The sequence below is a fragment of the Cyprinus carpio genome, unplaced genomic scaffold (assembly GCF_018340385.1).
Source record: "Cyprinus carpio isolate SPL01 unplaced genomic scaffold, ASM1834038v1 S000006747, whole genome shotgun sequence".
Lineage (NCBI taxonomy): Eukaryota > Metazoa > Chordata > Actinopteri > Cypriniformes > Cyprinidae > Cyprinus > Cyprinus carpio.
The window spans coordinates 454,757-481,165 of record NW_024879346.1 but is presented as its reverse complement, the minus strand read 5'-3'; the positions used below and the strand labels follow the sequence as shown (position 1 = coordinate 481,165).

General features: G+C 37.9%; 1 pseudogene; it reads left to right on the top strand.

Moving 5' to 3' along the window:
• The window catches only part of LOC122144652, a 23,439-nt pseudogene extending 4,908 nt beyond the window's left edge, over nucleotides 1-18,531 (top strand).
• The last annotated feature ends 7,878 nt before the right edge of the window (nucleotides 18,532-26,409 follow it).

Below are 26,409 nucleotides of genomic sequence, written 5' to 3'. Positions count from 1 at the left end.
ATAAAATTATTGATTCCTAACATATATAGAAACAATACATTATGTTCGCTATGTAGATATGCAAAGAGTTTTGGCAGTAGGCCTATATAAAAGTATTGTTTTATATATGGCTAATCAACCATTTAAATCATTAGTTTTTTATTCTCTTTGATTCAGCTTGTTAATTTTGAACTCTTAATAGATTTCGATTGTCTTTCCCATATTATAGCCTGCTAGCATGCAGTCTTGTACTTTTCTTTCTGATTTTCAAATATTTTTCTGCTACCAGTCACAGTTTGTAATGTTTTGAATCCTTCCTCAGAAGCTGGCTGGTTTTCATTCATGGTTTATATAACTTTTTACTTCACTTTTTAAAAAAATCCTAATGGGGAAATGAGAGATGCTTCTGGAACCAGTGCAGCTGGATGAGCAGTAAGCACACGCGCGACTATATGCCATAACCGGATGTCAGGGACTATGTGACAACAATTTACTGATCAATGCTCCTGATCCTGGAGGAATGAATTTATTTAGTTGAGTTCTTAAAACTATGAACACTTTTCCAAGTAGAGTTTACAAATATAGCAAGTCAGTTGTTGTTTGCTTATAAGTCTGACAAACAGCTTTTACTAACCGCTTTTTGTTACATTAGTTGTCATGGCCTGTTTATTAATGTTGGGCTGCAGTTTAGGGTTTTGGGTGTGGTTTTCTGATTTATGAGTGCATGACTGGACACTTTTAATACAACGCGGCTTTTAGTCCTTAGTTACTCCGCGAATTGTAAAGGTTTGTAAGAAGGGGATGAATCTGTTGCATGAACTTGTTATATTTGTGGTGGATAAGTAGACCTCTGGAATTTTCCATGGAAGAATCTAGAACCGAATGAGGCAGGACTGTCTCAAAACCTATTGAGGGGCTGAAGTGTAGTCCTACTAGACAGCATTTTTGTGACATAGACTCATAAGAGTGCAAGAAATGCTATTTTAGATAGTTTAAGATCAGTGGACCATTAGTTTTCTTGGTATTTCCCAGCCATGTTGTTTCTGAGGAAAATAATAATAAGAAACTTTTTAAGTCTGTAAAGTAGAAAGCAAGTTTCTGTTTATGAGACACTGGTGTGCTGGACAGATAAATAAATAAGTAGTCTATATGCTGCTTCTTTTTTTTTTTTCTTTCTATGAAACGAATTGTAAAAATCTGATTCAAAACAAAAAATAAAGTCAAATATCTATATTTGGAGGACCAAATGGCTGTTGTTTCTATACAAGAATGGAGCCAGATATGACTTGAATTTGGTTAACATTTAACCAGTCAGTTTTTCTAAAACAAATGTTAAGATTCATGCTTTGAGTTGTTGTGATGGATCTGCCAGTATGGCCTCTTAATTGTACCCTCAAATTGCTTTTCTGTCATTTCTTCCAAGGCTGTATGAAGAAATCATGGACTTCTACACTTCATGTCTCCTCATCCCCCCTCAGGAGACCAATGAAGCGAGAGCAGGAGGTGGTGGACAGGATATGATGTCGGCCATTTACGGATTGTTGCCAAACCGCTGATGTAAGATTAGAGCTAGAGTCTATGCCGTATGGCTATGATTATCCATATCAATTAGAAGTCTAACAATACTAATGTAGTTGTTTCTACTGTTTTATGCACTTAGGTCCAGATTTTTGGCAGCTTTAGCACTGGACTCTTTCTCCCAACCAGGTAAATGAATGTGTGTTTGGAATCTTGCACATTAAGGTTTGTCTACACAGGGGGAGATTTTGATCGGGCCGACTGTTAGCAGACTGTCAACATAGTACATTGATGTAGCGCTCCTCAGATCCGTTGTTTGCTAGTACAGGCCAGCAAACACGATTCAAAGTTGTAATGACTCTCACAGACTGTGTTGGGATCAGAGCACGTGCTTCTAGCTTTATCACAAACCTATAAGCCTGTAAGCCTTTTTGGCGTCTTTGTTTTTTCACATAGCTGTCTTTTTGTAACTAAACGGACTTTCTATGATCAATGCGTGTTGCTAACTCCAAATGTGAGAATGGCAACAAACGATCCTAGATCGGTAGTTTACGAAATGTTGGCATGTCCAACTAAAAGTGTGTCTCTAAACCTGAAAGCCTTTTCCCTTGTGTTAATGTTAGTCCATTAGGACCTCATGGCCTTTGGCTGAATGCTACTGAGGAGACAATGATTCGTGAAGTTTTTTGGTGTTTTTGGTTTGGAGCTATGGGATTTCCATAGGCTCTTGGACGGTGTTGATTTTAACAAATTGCCTAAAACCTTAACCTGACTGATTCTTTTACACTGAAAGTACATTGACCTGTGGTGTTTGGGAATGGGAGAAACCTCCCCTGCAGCAAGTTGGAGCAGGCGCTCCGGGAAAACACAATGTGGCAGAACCTTATTCCACAAGTTCTGGACAAAGCACGGTACGTGTTTCCCACTGTGATTTAACACCAACCACTTAACCTGGTGTCAATTGCAGTGGTTTTTGCTTTTTTTGTGTGCCAGAATTAAGTTTGGATTGTTGCGTTAATTTGTACCATTTGGGTTTCTTTAGCCATTAATTGTGTTTTAGATTCTATCTTTGAATTTTGAAGGTACCATCATCAAACTGACCGATCAGGAGACCGAGTGAAAGTGGACATTATTTTAAACGTGAGACACGGGCATCAAAGCTGCTAGCTTCACAAAATACATGACGTAAAAAAAAAAACCCGTTTTGGCATATTTTGTAAATCTAATTTAACAATTTTGTAAACTACACTGATGTTAGGTTCAAGAGAGTGGCTCCCACTGAATAATTGTTTGCTTTGCTGTGTATTTATTAGCACCTGCTCATTTGTCCCAAATTTTTTTTTGTATATTTTAGGGTCGTAGTATATCTAATTTTGATGAATTACTAAAGGCAGTTCCAGATTTCATAATTTTAAATCGTATTTGAACTTTGCGTAAATATCATTATCTCACTTTGTTTAGGTCTCTAAAATAAGATTTTAGGGTGACATTATGTTGCAAAGTGACAGCATGTCAAAAAACTGTAGCAGGACAATAGAGTAGTTACAAGGTTTTTTATTGTTTTTTATTTTTTTATTTTTTTTTTTTTGGGCAATCATTTTTCTAAGTTTCATCTTGACAATGAATGTTAGGCTAATGTGTTTGTGGAAAACACTGGAACTTTGTTTCAGGATTAACAAGCCGATGGATTCCACAGAAACATCAGCAGCACAACTGTTTTCAATATAGATTAAGCTAAATTATTCTAGTAAGCCAGAAAAAACAGCAACAACACACATTTCTGAAGGATCATGTGATTCCTGAAAACTGAAGTAATTGATGCTGAAAATTCATACTGATTCCATCCAGAGGAATAAATTTACAGTTTAAATATTCAAACAGAAAACAGTTCTTTTAAATTGTATTATTTCACAATAAAAAAAAAATTTACCAATAGTTTTTTTGTTTGGGTCAAATAAACTGTATTTGTATTTCTAGTACAATGACGTTTTGATGAAACATTTGCACTTTGTTATTTAGTTCCAATGTCATATTCAGTATTTGTTGTCGTCATTTTAAACCTTCACTGAAATGGCATATAAAGCGTTTTTCTCCTCTGTAAAAAGTTGATATTTTAGTGAGCCTATGGTTTGCAAAAGGGATGAGAACATATCAAGCTTGTGAACAGACAATAGAGTGAATTAAACAGCCTTTATGACCCATGTGGACTAAAATAGTTTTTATTAAACTTTGCACGCTGCTTTCCTGTTCTGTGTAACATGTAAAAATGTCAACGTTAATTTTAATAACTATGAGGCAACTATGCAGATTAGATGTTCATAACATCAAAGTGAACAAAAGCAAAGCAGCTTCAGTTTAACCAAGGTCCTTCAGCTCTTTCATCAACCTCATGTAGGCAATTTCACCAACAGACCTTACGGTTATTTTGGCCTAAGGGTCTTTCGACATGTTCCTTGTAAAACATTGAAAGGGCATTGTGCGTTGCACGTGTTTACTTATTTGCTACAGTACATTTGTGCAGGAAGTACATTTTGAACCCTGCTTGTATTTACATGTACTATGTGTCCTAGATTTGCTCTGTGGTGCTGATTGTTGATGTCAGGCTTAAATTGTCAGTGTTTAGCCTGAAAGAGAGAAGTGCTAGAGCATACACCTCCCACTGCTGTCACTGAACACAGAGCTTTCAATCGCGTGATGTTTGAAACTAAGGAGAATTGACCTGCCTCCTTTGATTGTTTCTGCTGCAAAGCTCATTTCCTCATGTGCAGCACCTGCTGTACTCCCCCTGTGACCGCTATCATCTGTGCATCTTCCTTAATACACACCGACACAAGGGTCTGATTGAGTAAACGTGCAATGCACACAGATTGATTGTTGAATCTGTGAATTTACCAATACTTTTGTCTAAAATATGTTCTACCTTTTTCAAAACATAATGGCAACAATTAAAACCACACAAATGAAAAAATCACAATGCTCAGGGTCAGAGGGCGGCCATTCAAGACTGTATGGGTCTACAGGCTTCCTTAGATGTTTTGATCCCAACGTATTTTTGAAATTTCACAAAATAATGAATAGCTGTCTGTTATGATTTAGTGGGTGGGACAACAGTACGTCCAATATTTTAATAAATATTCTAATTAGTCATTTTTAACTTTTTTGTAAAAAAATCTGTGCGTAGGAGATGAGGTTGCAATATGGCATGTTTCTTTTGACGGATTACACAGAAACAGCTCTGTTTTTCTTTCTCAAATGTGCTCTGGCCCCCCAAACACAAATATAAGGTGGGGTTTTTAGCATGGTAGTGTCCATTGCTTATGTTTTAAATTAATTTGATCCAGTGGAGCTACAGAATCGGGGTGTAGACACTGAATCGATGCTAGGACTTACAGTCCTAATATGAAATACATCCATGCAATTATTATGTGGCGCATTCGTATTCATATTCGTAAGATATAGTATTTGAGTCTAAACTCGTATGAACAAATGAAATTACTAGTGGGGAAACCGAAGCTTGTTTTTGGTAGACATGGAGTGTAAAGGAGTTATTTTTTTTTTTTTTTTTTTTTTTTTTTTTGGAGTTTTTTTTTTTTGGAGTTTTTTTTTTTTTTTGGTTTTTTTTTGTTTTTTTTTAACATTGCCATCCTATTCTGATCAAAGGAACGAATGTGAACACCTTACGTCATAATTACGAACTTTCTCAACTGGTAAATATTGAACTTGTGAGCTTCTTGTTGTCTACTGCCCTACAGAGACACATCTTTCTAAGCAGCATCCCTAAGTGTAAATGTGAAGCACAACTGGACTCAACTTTGAGTTTGATGTGTTAGCATGTTTGCCAACTTAGCACCTTAATAGATTAGAACAATATACATAGCTCACTTAAATATTGGGTGATAGAGTCCCCATTGTTTATTAATTAAACTATTTTATACTTACAGCTGGGTTTTCCTAAATTTTTTTGGCAATTCCTTTTGAGTGTAAAATTTTGTGACGTTAAATCTTGCCGGGGTGTTTTCTGTTTTTTTTTTTTTTTGCTTTTATCTGGCTCGCTAAAGTGACTTGAACGTAGACATTTCAATTGAAAATGCAAAACATACTTGAGGAATGCAAACTGCCCAGGATGACTTGAAACACTCCCATAGTGAATGACACCCAACCAAAACCTTTAAGACGCTGTCCAGTCTGGGCATGGTGGAGGAATGTACGATTTATCGGTCCGGCAACCAGGTATCATAACACTTTTCCTCATGGTAATACGTCGGCTTCTGAACAGCGGGATTTCATCAAACAGTGAAAAGAAACTCATGTATGAAACCCCATGTGATTTTCGGCACATACATGTTGGCAAGACTTCATTCCAAACAGATTATTCCTGATGTAAATCACGGTGTAATGAGACACTGTTGTGGTTAAAAAGACCCTCCTTTGTGAACATTGTAGAGAACATTAAAAGTGGTTAAATGAGTCATTTGGGTGCAAATGTACTAAAGTCTAAAATACTTTTATATTGGTACCTCCCACACAGAAGTATACCGTGACATGCCTTATTTACTCTTAGTGCTGAAAACAGTTCCTCGCTTGCAGCGAGACTTCACGAATGACGTCTTCACGGGGGGACTCAGCTCCTACAGTCTCATCCTGATGGTCATCAGCTTCTTACAGTGTGCAACAGACATCAGCCGCTCACGACATGCATACAAATGAGGTTTTCATAATAAAATAAACTTTGGTCTAGTCTCACATAGAAATCTGGTTCAGTACTGATTAAGCATATTTTAACTGCCTTTGTATGACTGGCAGTCATACTCCTTTCATAAATGACACCTTACCAAACAAATAAAGAGACTATGTGTACTCTTGGCTGCTGTTGACACCCCACAGTTGCACCCCAAGAATTTGATGCTTAGGAATCCCAACATGAACCTTGGGCATTATGGCTTCAGCGAGTTCTTCGCGCTGTATGGAAGACACTTTCAACTACCTGGAAGAGCGGGGCATCAGGATGAGAGAACGGCGGCCGCTTACATCGGCTAAAGAGGACATTCATGAAGGCCATGGATAATGGCTACAGGGCCCTCCATGCGCTGTATCGAGGACCCTCTTCTTCCAGGTGTGTTTCAAGCCATTAACTTTGGCCTATGATTAATTAGATGACCACTAGGGTTTTGAAACCGAGGCAATTTAACACTTTTGAAATTGTAGAAAATGGAGATGTTTGTTGTTGCTCTTTGTGCTTTAAGGGCAATACAAGTTAGTTTGATGAAACAGCAATGCTGAAAGTAAAACTCATTACTGGAATGAATGAATACAGTTTTTAAGAACTGTATTTCATTACAACTCCTGTGAAACAAATGTTTATAAAGTGTTATTCATGTTTCCACAAAACTACTAAAATGTTTCTTTAATAAAAGATCCACATGAAAATCACATTATTTTTGGTCTATCATTAATAGTGCTCATGAAAACTAACATATGTTGACAACTCCCCAACACCCCAAAACACAAGCTAATCTGTTTTGCCAATAAAAATGACAGGGGACATGTATAATACTGAGCTAAACATCTCCAGTTTAGCATAAACAGCTATCCAAAATGGAGTCCCAAACTTCGGAAGTGTACGACTGGATGATTTTGCATGGCCTATGATGACTCGTCCCACAATGTTCTGGAATGTTCCAGAAAGCACTACAATGTTACCAGAATGTTACAGAAACTTCCATCCTTTGCAAAATTCTTTAAAAAAAAAAATTTGTACAGAAAGTATGCGCTACTAAACCCAATGTTTTTAGAATTACTGATAGAAGTCCTTAAATGTACCTGACCTAAATATTTATGAAAATATTGATGCCTACATGAAAATAAAATAGTGACAAATAAGGGATAAAAAAAGATATAATTAGCATAACATTTTTTAAGCTGAACAGTATATGTTTAACTTCTTTTTGTGTGACTTTAGGTAATGAAGTGGTCAGAAGATCTTCCGGTGCCATGCAGGTTTGAAGGAGTGGCTTTTGACTACGCGTATAGAATCCTGGGTCCCAGCCCGTGTCACCTCTCTCACGTTCTTACCCCAACAAAGACAGTGGACAGGTACAGCTCTCATCTGCATTCATAGCACCTCAACCCTAATCTCTCAAATCCTATTTAATTTGCCAACTATCTTGTTCGCCTCAGCACTTTGGGGGCAGCATTTAATTAAAGTCACCCCGGCAAGTCATCGGACTACAGGATGTGGATCATAAAGAGTGGCGCGGGGCATCCACACAAAAGCACGCCCAAGCATTGAGAGGAATCGCAGGTACGTCCTCAATATGAATACCACGTTCTAACAATGTAATGAGTTGTTTTATATCATATGCAGTGTGTTTGTGTTTTTGATTGTACTTCATAATGTGCAATAAGTTCTCAATGTAGTAAGGCAATATGAACCATCTGAAGTGGACGGGTCACTCATGTCCCTGTTTTGAGAGGGAAGTAACATGCCTCGCCAAAATTGCACAAACAACAACTGTAGAAGTAAAATGAACTGTGTTTTAAGTTTGTCAGGTAGTTTAGAACGGTAATATTCAGGGTAATGCAGAATACCACAGAAAACTGAATACTCTGTGTAACTTTAAAAAAAACACTGGGTTAGTCCTTCAATGTATACATTAAACATTATGACAGAGCATCAGCATGTGTTTGAATATGTTGCTATCTCTTTAAGACCCTCACTGCACCAGATCTCAACCTGTTAATATTAAACGACAAGTTTTTGTTTCTCTACCTGTTGGGTAGAAATCGACTGTTTACTTGAAAATACTACAAATTAAAGATGGGCCTTTTGACAGTTTTGTATGGGGTATGTGGGCCACCTTTGCCAAACCCTTGCATTGTTGTCACTGCAGTGTATTGAAATAAATGGAGTTGAAACGCTTTCTGATGAAGCGTACTTTGTAGGTGCCCTGGTCGACGTCCGAGCGAAGTGTCCCTCAACAGCATACTTTGATCCCTTTCACACAGTATTCAGGACTTTGACTGTGATTCACGTTATATGTTGTATTTTGTTGATGTGGTGTTGGTTTTTTTTTATTTTTTTTTTTTATTTGTTTGAGCTGAGGAGCTGAGTTTTTCTTTTTTTTCGCTGATTGGTAGAGTTAGTTTGGAAATGGCGTATGTGACCGTTTGAAAGTGCCTGGGGAAGGTCCTCAGGCCAGAATCCGCCCATTTTCACCGGGTTCAGCCATGTTGCAGATGTAACCTTCTCTGATTTCAGCATACCTTGTAGTCGTGTATGCGACGTGATGTTTTTGCTGTTTTCTGCATGCAGTTCCGTCTCAAAAAGACTCTTTGGAGCAGGTGGAGCCATGCACACTGCTGGGTGTTAGTGTGGAGGACCAGCAGCAGAGGGACGCTCGGTGTCTCCTCACAGCGCAGACTCACACCATGTCCCCTCCCTCCAGACCTAAAAACAGCACTCCTCTCATCCGACTCGTCTCTTCGCCTGCGTACTCCGCTGTCCAGGCAAGTGAATATCGTTAAGCATCTTCCGTCACCACAGTTCATACTTTAACCCCTATAAACCTACTGCTTCATGGCTGATCTTCAAATGTTTTAAGGCCCTCCCCCCCCCCCCCTAACTGAATATCACAAGGTCGTGCGGGTCGCTGTTTGTTTTTTGGGGGGGGGGGGGGCGGGGGGGGGGTGATTCTTTAATGGAATTTTATAAAGTAAATGGTAGAATAACTTTAATATTGGTGGTGGAGATTTAATGATGAGTGTCAAGATATGAGATGCTCCAGTTTGGTGTGCGAATAACTTGGTGATTTATATGATCACATTTAAAACTGAAATGTTGATTTAATATGCATAAAAAGCATATTAAATGAAAGCTAAGTGTCAGTTTGAATGTTCTATAAAATAACTTGGGACGAATTAAGATGTCAGGGTTGAAGTAATGTTTCCATCGTCGTTCAGTCTCAAGTGTCGGACAGAAGTTTATGTAATTAAACTGTATTAAAATTTGTATTTAGTTTGATTTTTTGGAAACTTCTTTCATCTTTGCCCCTTGAACATTATCTGAACTAAAGCAGCTTAGGTCTATTTGTTTACCCCATTACCTTGTATTTTTATGATAAAAAGTCATGTTAAAATGACTGAGTATTAATTATGCCATCAGGCTTCTGCTGAGGAACTTATTTTATTTTTTTCCATCTCTCAATAAATGTATTGGGCATTATGTTTGTGATCGCCACCATAAAAAACTTTGCTTAGCGAAAACTACGCATTAAAAATTCATCTTATGTCATATTATATGGAGATATAGAGTGACAACTGATATTTATATGTATTTTATGTTGGTAGTCTGTAATGCTGTTATAAAGATCTCACTGATTTTGCATTTACAAGCTATCAGAATTTCATCTTTTACCATATTAATATAAGCAACTGCACCAAACTAGCATTTTTTTTTTGTATAAAAACCCATAAAGCCTGATGTATCAAAAATGATGTAACCTTTTAAGATTTTTGACTAGAGGTTCAGTACACTCCATTAGATTGTGATTTCATGTGTTCAGGCTTTTACAGGTTTATAATTCCTTAGCTTGTCATTCCCTCTCACATATTTGAACTTCTGCTCCTTCAGGACTCTGACTCCACACCGTATGTCGCATCCACCCCTGTAGTCACCTTCCCTCTCCAGTTCCTGGCACCGGTTCCCCTGCCAGCAGCGCTTCAGATGGTTAACGGCAAAGCCAGCATCACGGCAAGCACTCACCATGCCTCCGGTCACCCAGGTTTAGGGGCTGTTTTTGGTTGTTAGCTAACTTGGGATGATGAGATGATGATGATGACGATGATGCATTGATGGTTAGGTAACGCCCCCTCTGTTTGTGTTCTTCTCCAGGCGAGAGTGTCAATCCCAGGCCAATCTTCTTCTTCCACGCTCTACCTGGCAGACAGGTGTGGGTTATGGCAAAATGGACACCACCCCCATACTTCCCAATGCCCCCCCCTGCAGTCCCCCAAGCTCCCCCCAGCCCTCTACCCAGTCCCCACCACCATCCCAGGTAGGCGGTCTCCTCCGCATGCGCTCTCTCTACAATGCTGTCTGTATCTTGACACTGAGGCCCAACTTTCCCTCCCCTCCTTCAAGGAAGTTCTATTTTAATGACAAATTAAAGGGTATGGTGTCCACTCCAAAAATTACATTTTTCAACCAGTAATCACCTCTCATGTCCATTTGAAACCCTGTTTTTGACTGACTGACTTCTGAAAAAATTTGGTGAGAGAACAGGCTCAGTTTCCCATTGAGACCTGTCCATTATGTATATATTTTTTTTTAACATGCAGCGGAAGTCAATGGGATCTGAAAAAATATCATCTTTTTTGTCCCACAGAAGATAGACAGGTCATTCAGGTTTTTGGAGCAACATTATGGTGAGTAAATAATTTTAGGCTGAACTATACTACAATATTCAATGCGCAACTATGTCAAATCAGAATTACTCAACTTAATAACTCGCTCTGCCCTGGTGTATCAATGCTTTTTGTGAGATTGTGTTTTATGATTGCCTTTTTTTTTTTTTTTTTTTTTTAGATTGCCTTTTTTTTTTTTTTTTTTTTTTACGCTATGCAGTTTTTTTTTTTTATTAATTTTGTTTTGTTTAATTCGTAATTGTTTTTTATTTATTTATTGCAATTTTCCATGGACCTTTTGTATGTCCTCTACACACACAAAAAAAAAAAATATATATAATTAGTGATATATGATGTGTGTCGTGTGGTGTGTGTGGGGGTTGTTGTGTAATATATGATATATATATATTAGTATGTATATATATATAGTTATATATATATATATATATATTATATATATATATGATATATATAATATAATATCTATATTCTAAGTATATTTTTCTTTTTTTAATGGGTTTTTAATGAAACTTTTTTTTTTATGCTAATAAAGGATTCATTTATCTGATCAAATTATACAGTAGATCAGTCAGACTAACAATTCAGTTAATAAAATATTAAGAAATAATTACCATTTCTTTTTTGAATGAATTTTAAAATCGCTGATTTGCTGGCTCAGAAGTATTTCTATCAGTGTTGGAAACAGCTGTGCGCTTAATATTTTTGTTGGATTCTTTGAATAGAAGTTCGTACAGATTCATTCAAATATAAATCTTTTGTAATAATCCTATAAAACTCTGCGCTGTAAATCTTTTGGTCAGTTTAATGTGTCCTTGCTGAATATAAAAATAATTCCTACATTCTGAAATAAGTACTGTCCCCATACTTTTCAGTGTATGCATTTTGTTTAAAATTATTTAGAATCCGTTAGTTTCCTGTGTATGCTGAGGCTCTTTTTTCAGATGCTAGCATCGTTCCATAGTTGCCCTATCTTGGTTCTGGTATTTCCTGTAGAAGACAGGTCCAAGTTTTCCTCTGATAGCAGGCGTTCCACAATCCGCCGTGGTGCACAGTCCTGTCCTTATTCAACCGAGGCCACATCCAATACAACCACCGCAACCCTGGCGCCGCAGGAAGAGGGACAGTCCTGCCGGCCAGCGTCAGCAGATAAATAACGCCGCCGCTCCCTCTCCACTCCTCACTTCACTCCTCTTCCACCCCTCCCCTCCGGTCCCATCTTAAAACGACGAGAAGAGACTCATTGAGCCCTCCTACTGATGGGTGATGAGCACAGAGAGAGACCAGCGTTTGCAACCCAGCTCCTCGTTCAGTAGTTGTGGTGATGGGTGGTGCTAAGTAGTTCAGTCTGCCACTGAATCTGTGCATGTGTATGTAGACTCGGATGTTTTTTTTTTTTTTTTTTTTTTTTTTTTTTGGCCTGTGCAATCTTCCCGAAGAAGCTTCAAGAACAGGAACTGTTTTTTTTGTTTGTTTTTTATTTTGTTTTGTTTTTTTTGGTTGTCTACTCCACAACTTCCTGGTTGAAAGGTGAAACGTTCCTTTTTGTGTATGTTTGGTGTGTGTGTTTCATGCTCAATTGTTTTCCTCGTCTTCACATTTTCGGGTCTAAACGTGACACCCTTCACAAGGTGGGCGACGAACTGGATTCAGTGGGTTTCAAGTTTTGTTTGTTGTATCGGGGTGTATGTATGGGTAACGCTGGCTTCGAATCCTGCACTCAACATGCTTCCAGAGATCCCCACTGTATTGACTCTACACATCACGCAACCTTTACTTTTTTGTGCAATGTGCATATCTTCTAAATTTCTATATTTTTCGTTCACTCTGGAAAACATGCTTAATTTTTTTTGTTTTTCTTCTGTCCAGCATTTTGTTTGTTTGTTTTGTTAAAAATGTTTTTATTTTTGTAATGTTTTTTAATTTTGGTTCAGCGTTTACAGATCCATGTCAGACCAGGCACAAGTTCTGTTTTAAAAAAAAACTGTTTTTGAGAATTGATATTCCCTCTTCCCTCTTTTCTCGGCATAAATTGCACCTGGACGAGCGTGAGTTAAAGCAGCAAGTGTAGATCTCGCAGAACGACTTGCCTATAGGTGCCGCCATTTCCCACTTTGTGTTGAGCTTCAGAGAAACTCATCTGTTGCTTTAATTCGTCTCGTTCATCTTTAAGGTTGTAGTTGTGTGCCATTTAGGCTTTAGGCCTTTGATTGAACAGATTGAAAACCAATAGAGATGGAAAAACACTTAAGCCCTTAGTCTGTACGCGCTTTCATTTATATCTGTGTGTGTGTCTGTCCTTTTTACAAATCACTCTAGGTAAGTGTGAGACGTGAATTATTTTAGGGAATCTCTAATGAACGTGCGAGCAGGACTCCAGATCAGTGCAGCTTTATGCAAGGTGCCCTAATCGGGACCGTTTCGGACTTCTGAACGGGCACCCGAATCAGACTAGTGGAGAAAGGAATTTATTTTGATTCCTTTCTGGAATCTTGACGTGCATTTATTGCCCAGGTACATGCGCTAATATATGCCTTTTTGGTAATTACCCCTATTCCTGTACTGTATTGTATTGTTTTTTGGGGTTGGGGGGTTGGGTTCTGTTTGTATATGGCACACTAAAACTGTATTGCTGTTGCTCAGAACGTCACAGGCATACAGGTTATTGTTACTATGCAAGTGGAGTTTTGAAAATCTCTCTTCCTGTGTCCCTCACGACGGCCGTTTGCTTGTAAATCTTGTGAAAAACTCAACCGGAGTGACCGTTAACAGAGCCGGGCCTGAGAGCGACGCATCAAAGTACACGTGAACAGTTCCTGTATGCAAGTTCAATCTGTATTCATGGAGGAAGAACAGCCCGACGTCTTGTCTGGAGTTTTTTCGGAGCAGATATTTCCTTCTGGAGATCAACCGGACTATTTTACTGCTGTCACAACGCTAAAACCATGTCTTGCAACCTATATGGAATGACTGATTGCCACAAACTTGCGTGACGCATTTTACAAAGTCATATCTGATACGGAGACAACGGATTGTCCTTGTAACTCTTGACTCACCTGCCTATCAATGCAATAGGGCAAATGTAACTCTAATAGCAGTTTCTGCTTTAGATAGAACCAGCATCTTTTGCAAAATGGGTCAGACATTGAGGCAACTCTCCCCCTCCTTCGGTTCACACAAGGACCTACTTTACAGGTGATTTGTCTGAATGAAAATGGCTCCCTGTTTTTCCCCGAGTGAATCTGTGAAGGTGTGTGGGAAAGGTGGAAGTGTTTCACTCTGTAATGGTTTGACATTTGTGGTGATGTACTTGCTTGATACAGTGTGACACTCCTCATTGAATCTCAATGATGGATTTTAAATGTAACCCCTTTTTTTTCTTTTTTTTTTTTTTTTTTTTTTTTTGACGTCTGTTATGTCGCAGTGGCCAAAAGCACTCCTTGTCAATCCTTAACTGAAAGCCCTCAGTGTGGCCGCCCAGCATCCAAGAGATCAGACGGAGGAATTGTTTTTGTTTTCCTTCAATATTTTTATGTATTTTTTTTCTATTTTATTTTTTAAATAAACGTCTTAAAACCACGCATGCACTTGCAGTTTATTTTTCTACTTTAATCGTTTGAATAAATTAATGAAATATTAAATGGTGCTTTGCTAGATCAGCACTAATGGCAGATGTTCGGGAGAGTTGAAAACACTAGGATTGTAGCTGGTACTATTACTGATATTTTAACACTAGATGTGGGCTTTGCACTTCATATGGCAGAGCTCTTCAGTTTGTACTCTAAACAGATAAACACAAGCTGATAACAAATTATTCTTTGCTAGTAAGGACAGAGACTCCCACAATGATGTAAGTTTATGTGCATGAATTTGGTAAAAACAATAGTTGTCTTTAACCTTGTAATGCATGACATATGAAATGATAGTCTGATTTGTTTTTATGAAAAATGACTGAAACTTTAGACAATATATATATATATATATATATATATATATATATATAATATATATATAATATATATATATATATATATATATATATAAAAATGCATAAAAACTGCATACGTGTTTGTGGTTGAGAACCACTGTCATAGTTGAAATATCAAGATTTTATGACTCCAGGAAACAACACATCAGTTTTGTTCACAGGCACAGACTCCGCAAAATATGCTATTTGGTGCAGATGCTTATATTATTAATATGACCCAAATGTGAAATTAAATTCTTATAGACTGTAATGTTAATCAATGAGTTGTTTTTTTTTTTTTATAAATAGCAGTAGTTATAACGGACTACTTAAAATGCAGAAATATATGACATAACACTTTGTAAACACTGATTTTAAAAGGTGCTATATAAATAAAGCTTTACTTAAGTTGTCACATTTTAGGTATGACTAGGTGTATTATATAACAAAATATAGAAGTCTCAATTATTTACTTTTTTCCCACATTCCTATTAATTCTTGTTCATCTAAAAACAAAAACTTGACTTATGTTGTCCTATTAATTCTTGTTTATTTGTTTTCAAATCTTTTTTAAACCACTACAAAACATTTCCAAGAAGCAGCAACCCATAACTGCTAAATAAAGAAATATCTTTGCATAAATTAACTATTTAGGTGCAGTGGCGCCCCCAGAAAATTTTAATAGGGGTGGCCAGATGAGGCCACAGTAAATCTTGGGGTGGCACATCAAAAAATAAATAAATAAATAAAGGGTTTGCTGCACTATTGACAAAAAAAATGATATCTCTGTGATTTCTGGGATTTTATGGATAACGAAAATAGACAATATTTTGCTGTGTGTGTTATTGTGCTGATATCTTATTTCTAAGTGTGCTGACAGCTGTGGCTTTTTTTTTTTTTAACCTTTACGCCATTTTTTTTTCTAAAAGTGTGCACCATCTTTTAAGGTCAGACAACTTGCATTTGGGCTGTTTACCAAGCAAATGCAATCAGTATCAACAAAATTGATCTTTGCAATGCAGAGAAAACAGAAAACTGCATCTGAAGTGCCATTAGATGTTTTACATACTGTTTAATGGAGCTCTGAGGGAACATGGAATACTTTAACCTGGAGTTACAAATTAATAAATAATGTTTTGATATTTTAAAAACATAAAACATTGAAAACTGATGTTTGAAATTGTTTAAAAAATGAAATTGGTACCTTAAATGTGAAATTAAAACAGCCAGTAGGTGGCAGCGAGTCACTTTTAATAAGTGAGTCATTGCGATTGAACCGAATCATTTAAACGGTTGATTCATTCAGGAACGAAACACTATCATGTTGCTCAGAGACGCAAAAACAGTGGCTGGGTTTGGAATGATTTTTTGTTTTTAGAAATAGAGCGCAAAAAGTGAATATGTTGTCTAAAACGTAAAACTCTTGATATTAACTTCTTGTTTATTGAACTGTTGGATGAAATCAATGTCACATTTGCAATTATGCAGACTTCTGGAGAAAAACGTCACTCTTCGTGTGATAGTAACTATATTAAATGATATATAAATTATATAGATCTAAAATTAATAGATTTAAAATAGATTTAAATTAATAGTAGCCACTGCAAATCATCCTAGGGGTGGCCACAGGGGTGGCCAGAGTTTACGGCCACCCCTGGCCACCCCTTGGGGGCGCCCCTGTTTAGGTGTGGGGTTGAATGCGTGCACTCACTCCATAATGTTCACTGCGGTTTCGGACTGGGTCTCTGGCGCGCGCGGTTACAAGTGAATCATTCATCTAAACGATTCGTTCAGAAACACTGATTCGTTCGGGAGCGAATCTCTTCTGTGTGTTTCTGAAGACTCGCAGAGTTTCTTCTGCTCTGTCGGTTGGAGTTGGTTTCGTTGGATGAAAAAAACGGTGCAGGTAACTGGCAAAATATCGGGTCTAAAAATATAAAATACTACATATAAATGGCTTGTTTATTGAACTAGTATAAAAGCAATGTTACACTGTAGTTTTACTGAATAGCCTATTAGAGCGTCCTACGGTTGAATCACATTAGTAACGTTACAAGTGAGGAAACTATATTATAATCCTGTTTTCCTGTTAAATTGGATATGTAATATTACTACTTGAAATGATGACTTCAGCCTATAAGAGTATGATGTTTTGCAACGCTAGAATTTGTTTACGTTCGTGTTTTAATTATCATGATCATTTTCTGTGTGCTTTACTAACCTGTTTTTGCTAACATTTGCTAAACATGTTTTTTACATTTACTTTACTGTAAACCCTGACATATGAGATAATAGTCAGAAATATATTTTTTTAAATGGAAGAGTTTGTTAAACTTTTATACAGCATCTTGCATGTTGAAACATTGCATGTGTTTTTGTTGAGTATCATATTCAGGTTTTTGTATGGCTCATATAATATGATATAGGAGAATATGGAGCTCATACACCTGGTTTATATTGCTGATATTTATATGGCCAAAAATAAATTCTGATAGCTTGTAATGTAAATCAACGAGATCTTCATAACAGTATAACAGACAATACATATAAATATCAGTTGTCACTTGATATCTCCCATAATATGTCTTATAAGATGATATTTGAATGCTTCTGTTTTACAATTAACATTGTTTTTATAATCATAACTTAAAATATTAATAACAATATAAATATTATTCTGACATTTACTTTATTAAAGCATCAAGACATGAAGGTGAACAAAACTATAAACTATCAATCAGAGCAACAGGCTTTTAAGCGAAGTTGTGTTTCAAACATGATCCAGTAGGCTTTATAGGGATAAGAGTGAATGTTTAGTGCTAGTTTCGCTCAGTGTGCACATTTTTTTGTCATACATCGACAGCCCTTACAAAAATGTAACTGGAGTTCAGTTGTTATTGAAATCTAACCAGAAAGTAGCCACAACTATCATCCAATAAGAAATTACAATTCATCTGAAGTACGACTAAATATCATGGCAGACAAAAAAAAAATCAAATCTTATTATACCATGGTTTATTACCATCACATCACCTATTTTGTAAAAGCGTATGGTCTTTTGACTTCTAGGTAAACACCCCAAAACTTAACGTGTAAAAAGGGAAAGAAAGTGGAAGGAAGATGTTAAGAGAAAAGGACTGAAGTTGATAGAAATCGCTGCACCCTCATGATGTGAGATGATGTTTGAAGAAGCTCCAGAGAGATAATGGAGTCAAACACAGGACTGAGCAATTGGACCTGGGCTGATAGGGAAGAGAGACGAATCAAAGTCTTCTCCAAAACACCTCCGAGCAGCTCCAGCAGTAATGAAAACCCTTGCGAAGCGGAGGCTGCTGAGGCATAAAATATGTGTTGCTATTTTGAGAGACGTATTGGAAAAAAAATCGAAACGGATAGATTTGGCCTCCTTTCTGCACAGAGATTTTTATAAAAATACACTCATGAAACAATGGGTTTGTCACCATATAAAGCTACAGCCTTGTTTCTGGAACACATAGTAAATGAGATTTCCAGTACCAGCATTGTCTCTTCTCCTCATCAGTACACATAACCACAACTTCTCAATGACAAAAGATGTGTCATCTGAAAAACTGGCAGCTTTCCACGTTGCTTACGAGGTGAACTGCAAGTGCGCACAAAGGAACTGAGGGGCTGAGGTGTTGTCAGTTATCTATGCAAATCTTCAGAAGCTCAAGATGAAGGTTTCCTCACGCTGGGCAGATTGTTAAACTGCTCTATTTTTCAGAGTACGCTGAAGCCCGCGGTGGGGAAACAATTGATATAACTTCATTAAAAGTCTTTTTCTTTCTGCCATCATGGTGTCACACAAAGTGTAACCACATTATATTTTATAGCTGTACTTGTCCCTTTGAAAAGAGAGGCAGTTCCCTTTTTTTTTTTGGAGCAAAATGAGTTTCTGGTTGGGCTCAATATGCTCTGGTCACTTGTAATTCTCTCTCTTCTGACAGTGGACCTCGCTTAATGAACCAGATGATGAATAGGGGGAGACTCATATGGCAAAAAATATTCAAAGATTTATTGGAAGGGCTCTTATCTATCAGTGCAGGTGCGGGAAGATAAGTCTTTTCGGTCTAGACGTGGTCGCCCGTGACGTATAATTGTGACATATTTTTGTTGCTGCGGGGCTAAAAAAAAAAGCAGAACCTAATTAACCTGATGACACCCCTCAATTACATGTTCAACAAAAAACCACCAGAACCACCAGAACAAAACTATCCAGATATGCCATCACAGTTGTTTCTCAGTATCACTGACATGAAGGGTGAAAAGAGTCAGGAAAATTGCCTTGAGAATCCAATTAATTCTTCCACATCACGTCACTGCTTCGAACACGCCAAGCCAAAGACAAAAGATATTCTCACAGGAGATGTCGGGAAGTTGCTTCTTTTGCTCCCTGATAACAATTACTTCTAGCTTGTTACCACGGAGGCAAATATTTTATATACACACACATACTTGATTTTTACAAAGAGGGTTGGTCTTATGGTTTGTTTGTATAATATATTACATTTCATGGGAATATTATGTATAAGTTCCCTCTTAATTTCTTTAGAGTCTAGTTTATTTAAAAAACTTAAACATTGACACATAACCCATGATAAGTATTATATTTGATTATATTATGTGGACTATTATATAACATTTCCTCCTACTGAGTCTCGTTTTAGAAATAATGAACACTGGCGTATAAACCCAAGTGAAATATTATATTACATTTGATTTTACTGTGTGAGTATTATATAACATATTGCGTTTCCTCCTAGTTTCCTTCAGAGTCTAGTTTATTTAGAAACAAACATTGACATATAACTTGTTAAAATATTTTATTTTGATTATATTAATTTTTGTGAATATTATATAATATTACATTTCATCCTACTTCCCTTTAGAGTCTAGCTTATTTAGAAACATAAACGTTGAAGCATAAACCCGTGTTAAATAATATATTGTATTATATTATTTTTTGTGAATAATATAATATTATAATATTATATAATATTATGTTTCCTCCTACTTCCCTTCAAAGTCTGGTTTGTTTAGAAACATAATCACACATGATACATAACCCATGTGTATTATATTGTATTTGATTATGTCTGATTACTACTTTCTTTAAGTTTATCTAGAAAAATAAACATTAAGGCATATCCTGTGATAAATATCAAATATTAGTATAGTATTTTATATTAAATATTATATTAGGTGCCTAATTCATCTCCTTTTTACTAAGTAATTGTTGTGCTGTGTTGACAACAGCATTAAAAATGCTACTCAGTAAACATTTTTTCATTTATTTTTTTGACTGACTGATCCACATCGCTATGATCAGATGATCATAAGTCTTAAATGCTGGTTATTCACTGCTGTCATTAATGTTGTGTGTTTATTTTGTTACTGAGAGAACACTGGCAGCACATATTATTTACATATTCATCTGATCTCTGCTCTCAGCAGTGAGGATGGGCACCAGGATATTTGCTTACAGTACATCGTTTGCAAAGATATTTCTGACTTCTTTTTACCCCTAAAATGAACTTCGCTGTGTGCATTTCGGGGCCTGTAGTCCACCTTGGGAGCAGATTTCAAATGTCTGTTGCAAAATTTTTACAATTAGTCTCATTTGCAGCCATTTATTGCCGCGTTTCCACCGAAATAACCCGGAACAATTGTACCAGGAACTTTTTCCCCAGGAACTATTTCCCCAGACCTGTTGCTTTCTGTGTTTCCACCACAGTCTAAAGTACCGTGAAGATTAGGCAAATAGTCTGGTGATGTAGGTCTGCGCGTGTTTCTCAATACAATGCAAATTTCAGACTTGTCCATTAATTCTGCAAACAGCAGCATACTTGATAACATCATTCAGCTCACCTTGGCTACTGCAATTTTCCTCACTGTATATTTACAATAAGACGAAATATGATATTAAACACCACTGCCTCCTTTTGTTTTCATTTATACATAATAATAGCTACAGAAATGTACTTACTTCAGGGAAATGTGTATATATACAGCCTACATTACAATGAAACAAAATATTATATCAAGTGCCTCTTTTTATTTTCATTTTAACATATAGATAAATTGAATAAAGCCCAAAGATCACCTGTTAGATTTACCCAAAACTAATTATATTTTATGTTTAACCACTAAAGAGACATCAGAGCCAGCGGCAAATATCAGAAGGACTAGCCGAGTTGAGACTGCTCTAGGCGGACACATGAGCACCGAGCTCCCGCTGATCGCATGGAGCTGATCATCTCGGAAATCGGTGAAACACATTTTTTAAATAGGCACTGTCTTTATAAATAAACCGCAGATTTGAGTTTTAAACAACTACATTCTCTCCTGAAATACTTTTGAAGCTACATTTCATGACACAGCAACAGTAATATGAAAATTATCCAAATAAATGGAGGTTGAAATCACAATGCTGCGTGAACTCAACCAATCAGCATGTTTAGCGCTCAAGTCCCGCCCACGAAACCTCCAGACCTTTGAAAAAGTACTACCTCGTGAGCAGGGACTTTCTGAGGGGCATTTTTTTACCCAGAACTTTATTTAGATCCTGGTTCCTCCGGTGGAAACACACCAAGTACCAGCCCAAAATCCCTAGTTCCTGGGTAAAGTTCCAGTGGTGGAAACGCGGCTTAAGTCACAGTCTGAAATCTTGTTACAGTATCTTATGCAGCAAATTAAAAACAACATTGTTTTCCTTCCACATTCTTTTTGAGTTACGAAACATAAGCAGAAATGCATAACTCATGGTAAATTACATCAAATTATACAATTACAAGAAACTTTACATCAAAACATGATGTGAAATCAGGAGGAAAACACCAACTGGAGCAAACTTAATGGCATTAGGGGTTAGTGAGTGACCCCAGAGAATGCAATTTGCTTCTCTTAGCTAAATTCTCAAGCAAATGTGCTCGTCCGTGCATATGGGCCTATTTTAAGGGAAGGTACAAAAGGTTGGTCAGATTTTAAATTAGTTAGTGCATTAGTGCATGTAGAGCTTTAATGGGCATCACAGACCCGTGAGAAACAACCCGTTATTTTACCGACTTGAGAGAGCCTCACTGTGTAAGGCTGATATTGAACATCTAAAATGTGCATGCAACAGAATATGCACATATTCAAGAAGGCTAATATATCAGAATCAGAATCAGAATGAGCTTTATTGCCAGGTATGTTTACACATACAAGGAATTTGTTTTCGTGACAGAAGCTTCTGCAGTGCAACAGAATGACAGTGACAGAACAAAAAACACAGATAATAAAAAGAATTAAAAATATAGAATAACAATATACAAATTGACAATTGTATGTGCAGGTATATTACAATAGACAGTTTTGTATGTACTAAGTATGTGTCTTAGATAAATAAGTTTCTGAGATTAAAAACATTATTGTGTGATCCACAGTTATTGTCAAGTGTTCATGAGATTGATTGCCTGAGGGAAGAAAAATGTTCCTGTGTCTGGTCGTTCTGGTGCGCAGAGCTCTGTAGCGTCGACCAGATGGCGGCAGTTCAAAGAGGGAGTGTGCTGGATGTGAGGGGTCCAGAGTGATTTTGCCAGCCCTTTTGCTCACTCTGGATGAGTACAGTTCTTGTATAGAAGGTAGGTTTGTACCAATGATTCACTCAGCAGTCCGGACTATCCTCTGTAGTCTTCTGAGGTCAGATTTGGTAGCTGAGCTGGACCAGACAGATATTGAAGTGCAGAGGATGGATTCAATGATCGCAGAGTAGAACTGTTTCAGCAGCTCCTGTGGCAGGTTGAGCTTCCTCAGCTGGCGAAGGAAGTACAACATCTGCTGGACCTTTTTGGAGTCAATGTGAATGTCCCACTTTAGGTCCTGAGAGATTGTGGTGCCCAGGAACCTGAATGACTCCACCGCAGTCACAGTGCTGTCTATGATGGTGAGTGGGGGGAGAGCAGGGGCGTTTCTCCTGAAGTCCACAATCATCTCCACTGTTTTGAGCGTCTTGAGCTCCAGGTTACTGAGACTGCACCAGACAGCCAGCTCTTTAACCTCCTGTCTGTAAGCAGACTCGTCACCATCCTGAATGAGGCCGATGAGTGTGGTGTCGTCTGCAAACTTCAGGATTTTGACAGAGGGGTCTTTAGATGTGAAGTCATTGGTGTACAGGGAGAAGAGCAGTGGGGAGAGAACCCAGTCCTGAGGAGCTCCAGTGCTGATTATACGGTTTGACCTGTTTGTTCTGTAGGCAAACTGAAGAGGATCCAGTAAGGGTCCAGTAATGTCCTTCAGGTGGGCCAGCACCATTTTTTCAAATGACTTTATGACCACAGACGTTAGAGCCACAGGCCTGTAGTCATTTAGTCCTGTAAATTTGGATTTCTTTAGAATGGGGATGATGGTGGAGCGTTTGAAGCATGAAGGGATTTCGCACAGCTCCAGTGATCTGTTGAAGATCTGTGTGAAGATGGGGGCCAGCTGGTCAGCACAGGATTTCAGACAGACTTGTGTAACACAATCTGGGCCTGGTCCTTTTTTCCTTTTCTGCTTCCGGAAGACCTGGAACACCTCATCTTTGCTGATCTAAATTGCAGGTGTGAGGGAGAGGGGTGTTGCAGGAGGTGTGAATGGTGTGAATGGTTGTGTGGAGAGGTGTTCAGGGCAGGTGTGGGGTGTTCTTTCAAACCTGCAGTAGAACTCATTCAGTAAATCCTGCTCTGCTTCATTAGTCCATCTTTTTACAGTCTTTACTGGTTTAACTGATTTCAGTTTATGTCTGTAGGTCGGTATAAGATGAACTAAACAGTGATCAGAGAGGCCTAAAGCTGCCCGTGGAACAGAGTGATATGCATCCTTTATTTTGGTGTAATAGTGGTCCCATATATATTACTGTCTCTAGTGGAACATGTGATGTGCTGTCTGTATTTTGCCGAGAGATTTGCTTTATTAAAGTCCCCAAGAATGATTAAAACAGAGTCTGGGTGTTGTTGTTCTGTCTCTGTGATCTGATCAGCGAGTTTCTGTAAAGCTGAGCTCACGTGCGCTTGCGGTGGAATGTAAACACTCACCAGAATGAACGAGTGAAACTCCTGCGGTGAATAGAACGGCTTGCAGTTAATGAAGAGTGTTTCTTGATCTGAACAGCACATCTTCTTTAACACTGTTACATAAAAACACCACCCGCCGCCGCGTGATTTCTCTGTTGATTCTGTGTGTGAGTGAAGTAAGAAATACGTAGCGCTCTGAACAGCTAAAAGACCTGCAGATGGAGCGCACTGTCTGGAATGGCGTCGTTTAGCCAAGTTTCCGTGAAACACAGAGCAGCAGAGTGTGAGAAATCCTTATTTGTCGGGGAGAGCAGAAGGAGTTTGTCCATTTGTGGGTAGAGAGTGGAGGTTTGCCAGATGGATGCTAACCAACGGCTTTCGAAACCCGCGCTTCCTGAGCTTCACGAGGGCGCCGGTTCTCTTACCCATCTGCGCGTCCCGAAGCCAATTACAATGTCCAGCAAAACACCAGAATAGTCGAAAACCGGTAATATATTGGGTGATGTGTAGTTCCGAATGTCCAGCAATTCATCTCTGGTGAAACTGATTGCAGGAATATAACTAAAGACAGGACAAACTAACAAAAACACAAAAAAACAACTGCAGAGCACGCCACAGAGGCCGCCATCAGCATCGGTGCCATTACATTACGATATTATCACACACATACTGTGTGTTCTTTGTTCCCTGCTCTCATTCTGTCATCCCCACCCAGCAGATGTTATGCATCACTTCACAGTTACAGGAAGAAAAGAAATGAAACACACACTGGGAAAAGTTCCAAATTACCAAAGGTGTGTATGACAAACAAAATGATATGCCGACAAAATGCTCCGCAGTGAAAATCCCAGCCGCTTGTTAGCCTGTTTAAGGTCTATTTTTGGATCTTGGAGACACCTACCTCTTTTACAGCTTCAGAATGCCTGAAACCCACCAATCAAATGATCCGAATGTTTCCAACACTATTCAGTTTAACAATGGCTTGAACTTTTTAGCTGGCTGTGGAATTGGCATCTTGACCTGTGGTTGACATTTGTTTGGATCCTGAAAGATTGTCTGGCTTCAGTGAGTATTCGCTTTCATGAGGGCTTTCTGTCCATATCGTGAGGACGCTTCGTGCGGTGACTAGTAATGACCAGTAATGATTTGGTATGTGAGATTACAGACAGATTCTGATTTGAACATCTTGAGATGCCTGCAGTCTGTCCTTGCAGATAAGAGGCTCTTCAGACAGATTATTACTGAGATGGAAGACTCGAGGAGGGACTGAAGTATTAAAGAACATTAGAAGTTAGACTTTCAAACCTCGCCAGAGATAGTGCTGTGCATCCCTTAATGATTTAAACCCCCTGCTGCTGCTTTCAAGTAGTAGTTCACTCAAAAAGGAACATTCTGGCATCATTTACTCACCCGCATGTCCATACAACCGTGTATGTTGCTATTTTTTTTCTGTGGAACAAAAAAAGAATGATTTTTGAAGATTTATATTTAGAATATTTAGAAACATTTAGAATGTTTATGCAATTCTACAATTACAGTTCAACTTCGTCTAAATAAAACAGCAATACCATAAAAGTACACTATGAAAAAAAAAAAGGAGTATTTTTTTAAGTTTGAGCACGTTTTATAAGAAAATACGATTTCAGCTTCAAAATTTCATGTTTAATTCTGTCCAAACTTGCCATTTCTTTGTAATGACTTCTGGCAAATTTTGAGTGAATATTGTTTTTAAAGTAAATTCTGCTCCAGTTTTTGTTTGTTTGTTTTTTGTGTGTAATAACATTTCACAATATTGATCAAATAAATGTAGCCATTGTGAGTGTGGGAGAGATGTCTTCCAAAAACATTAACATCTTACAAACTTTTAAATGCTATAGCATACACTAAAAGACACAAAATTTATTGATTGCATAGGATCTTTAAGATGCAGGTGTTGTACCCCAGGTAGTTGGGATTCAAACTTGTCAGTGCTCAGTAGGACAAAAATTTGACTTGTAAGCTCTCCAATCAAAGTCTATTGATGATAATACCACACAACATGGCAACAGTGAGCTTCGAGCAATGTAGAGATGTCACCTCCGTTACCGGAGGCTAGGGATACTGATGATGCCTCCAGCACTTCAGTGAGATGAGGTTTGCACCAGCAAACGAAGGTCATGCTTCAGGTTGCACTGGCTGGTTTTGTATACATGCATTTGCGTGGCTATGGAGCTCTTTTCAGATCTAGTGCACATCTAATTGAGATCATCAGCCCATTTCACTGGACAGACTCAGTGGAGTCAAAATTCAGCAGAGTGCCACAGTCTCACACAGCGATTAGGCCAGGGCCGCTTTAATGGAGGCTGTCTAACGAAGGTCTTTTGTGCTTATTCTCAACTGTGCAGTGCTTTGCATGTGTTTCATCTGAACAAAAAGCCTCAGACTTGGACTCCACATGGGTTCCAAGGTGCTGAAGCAGGCTTTTTATTATTA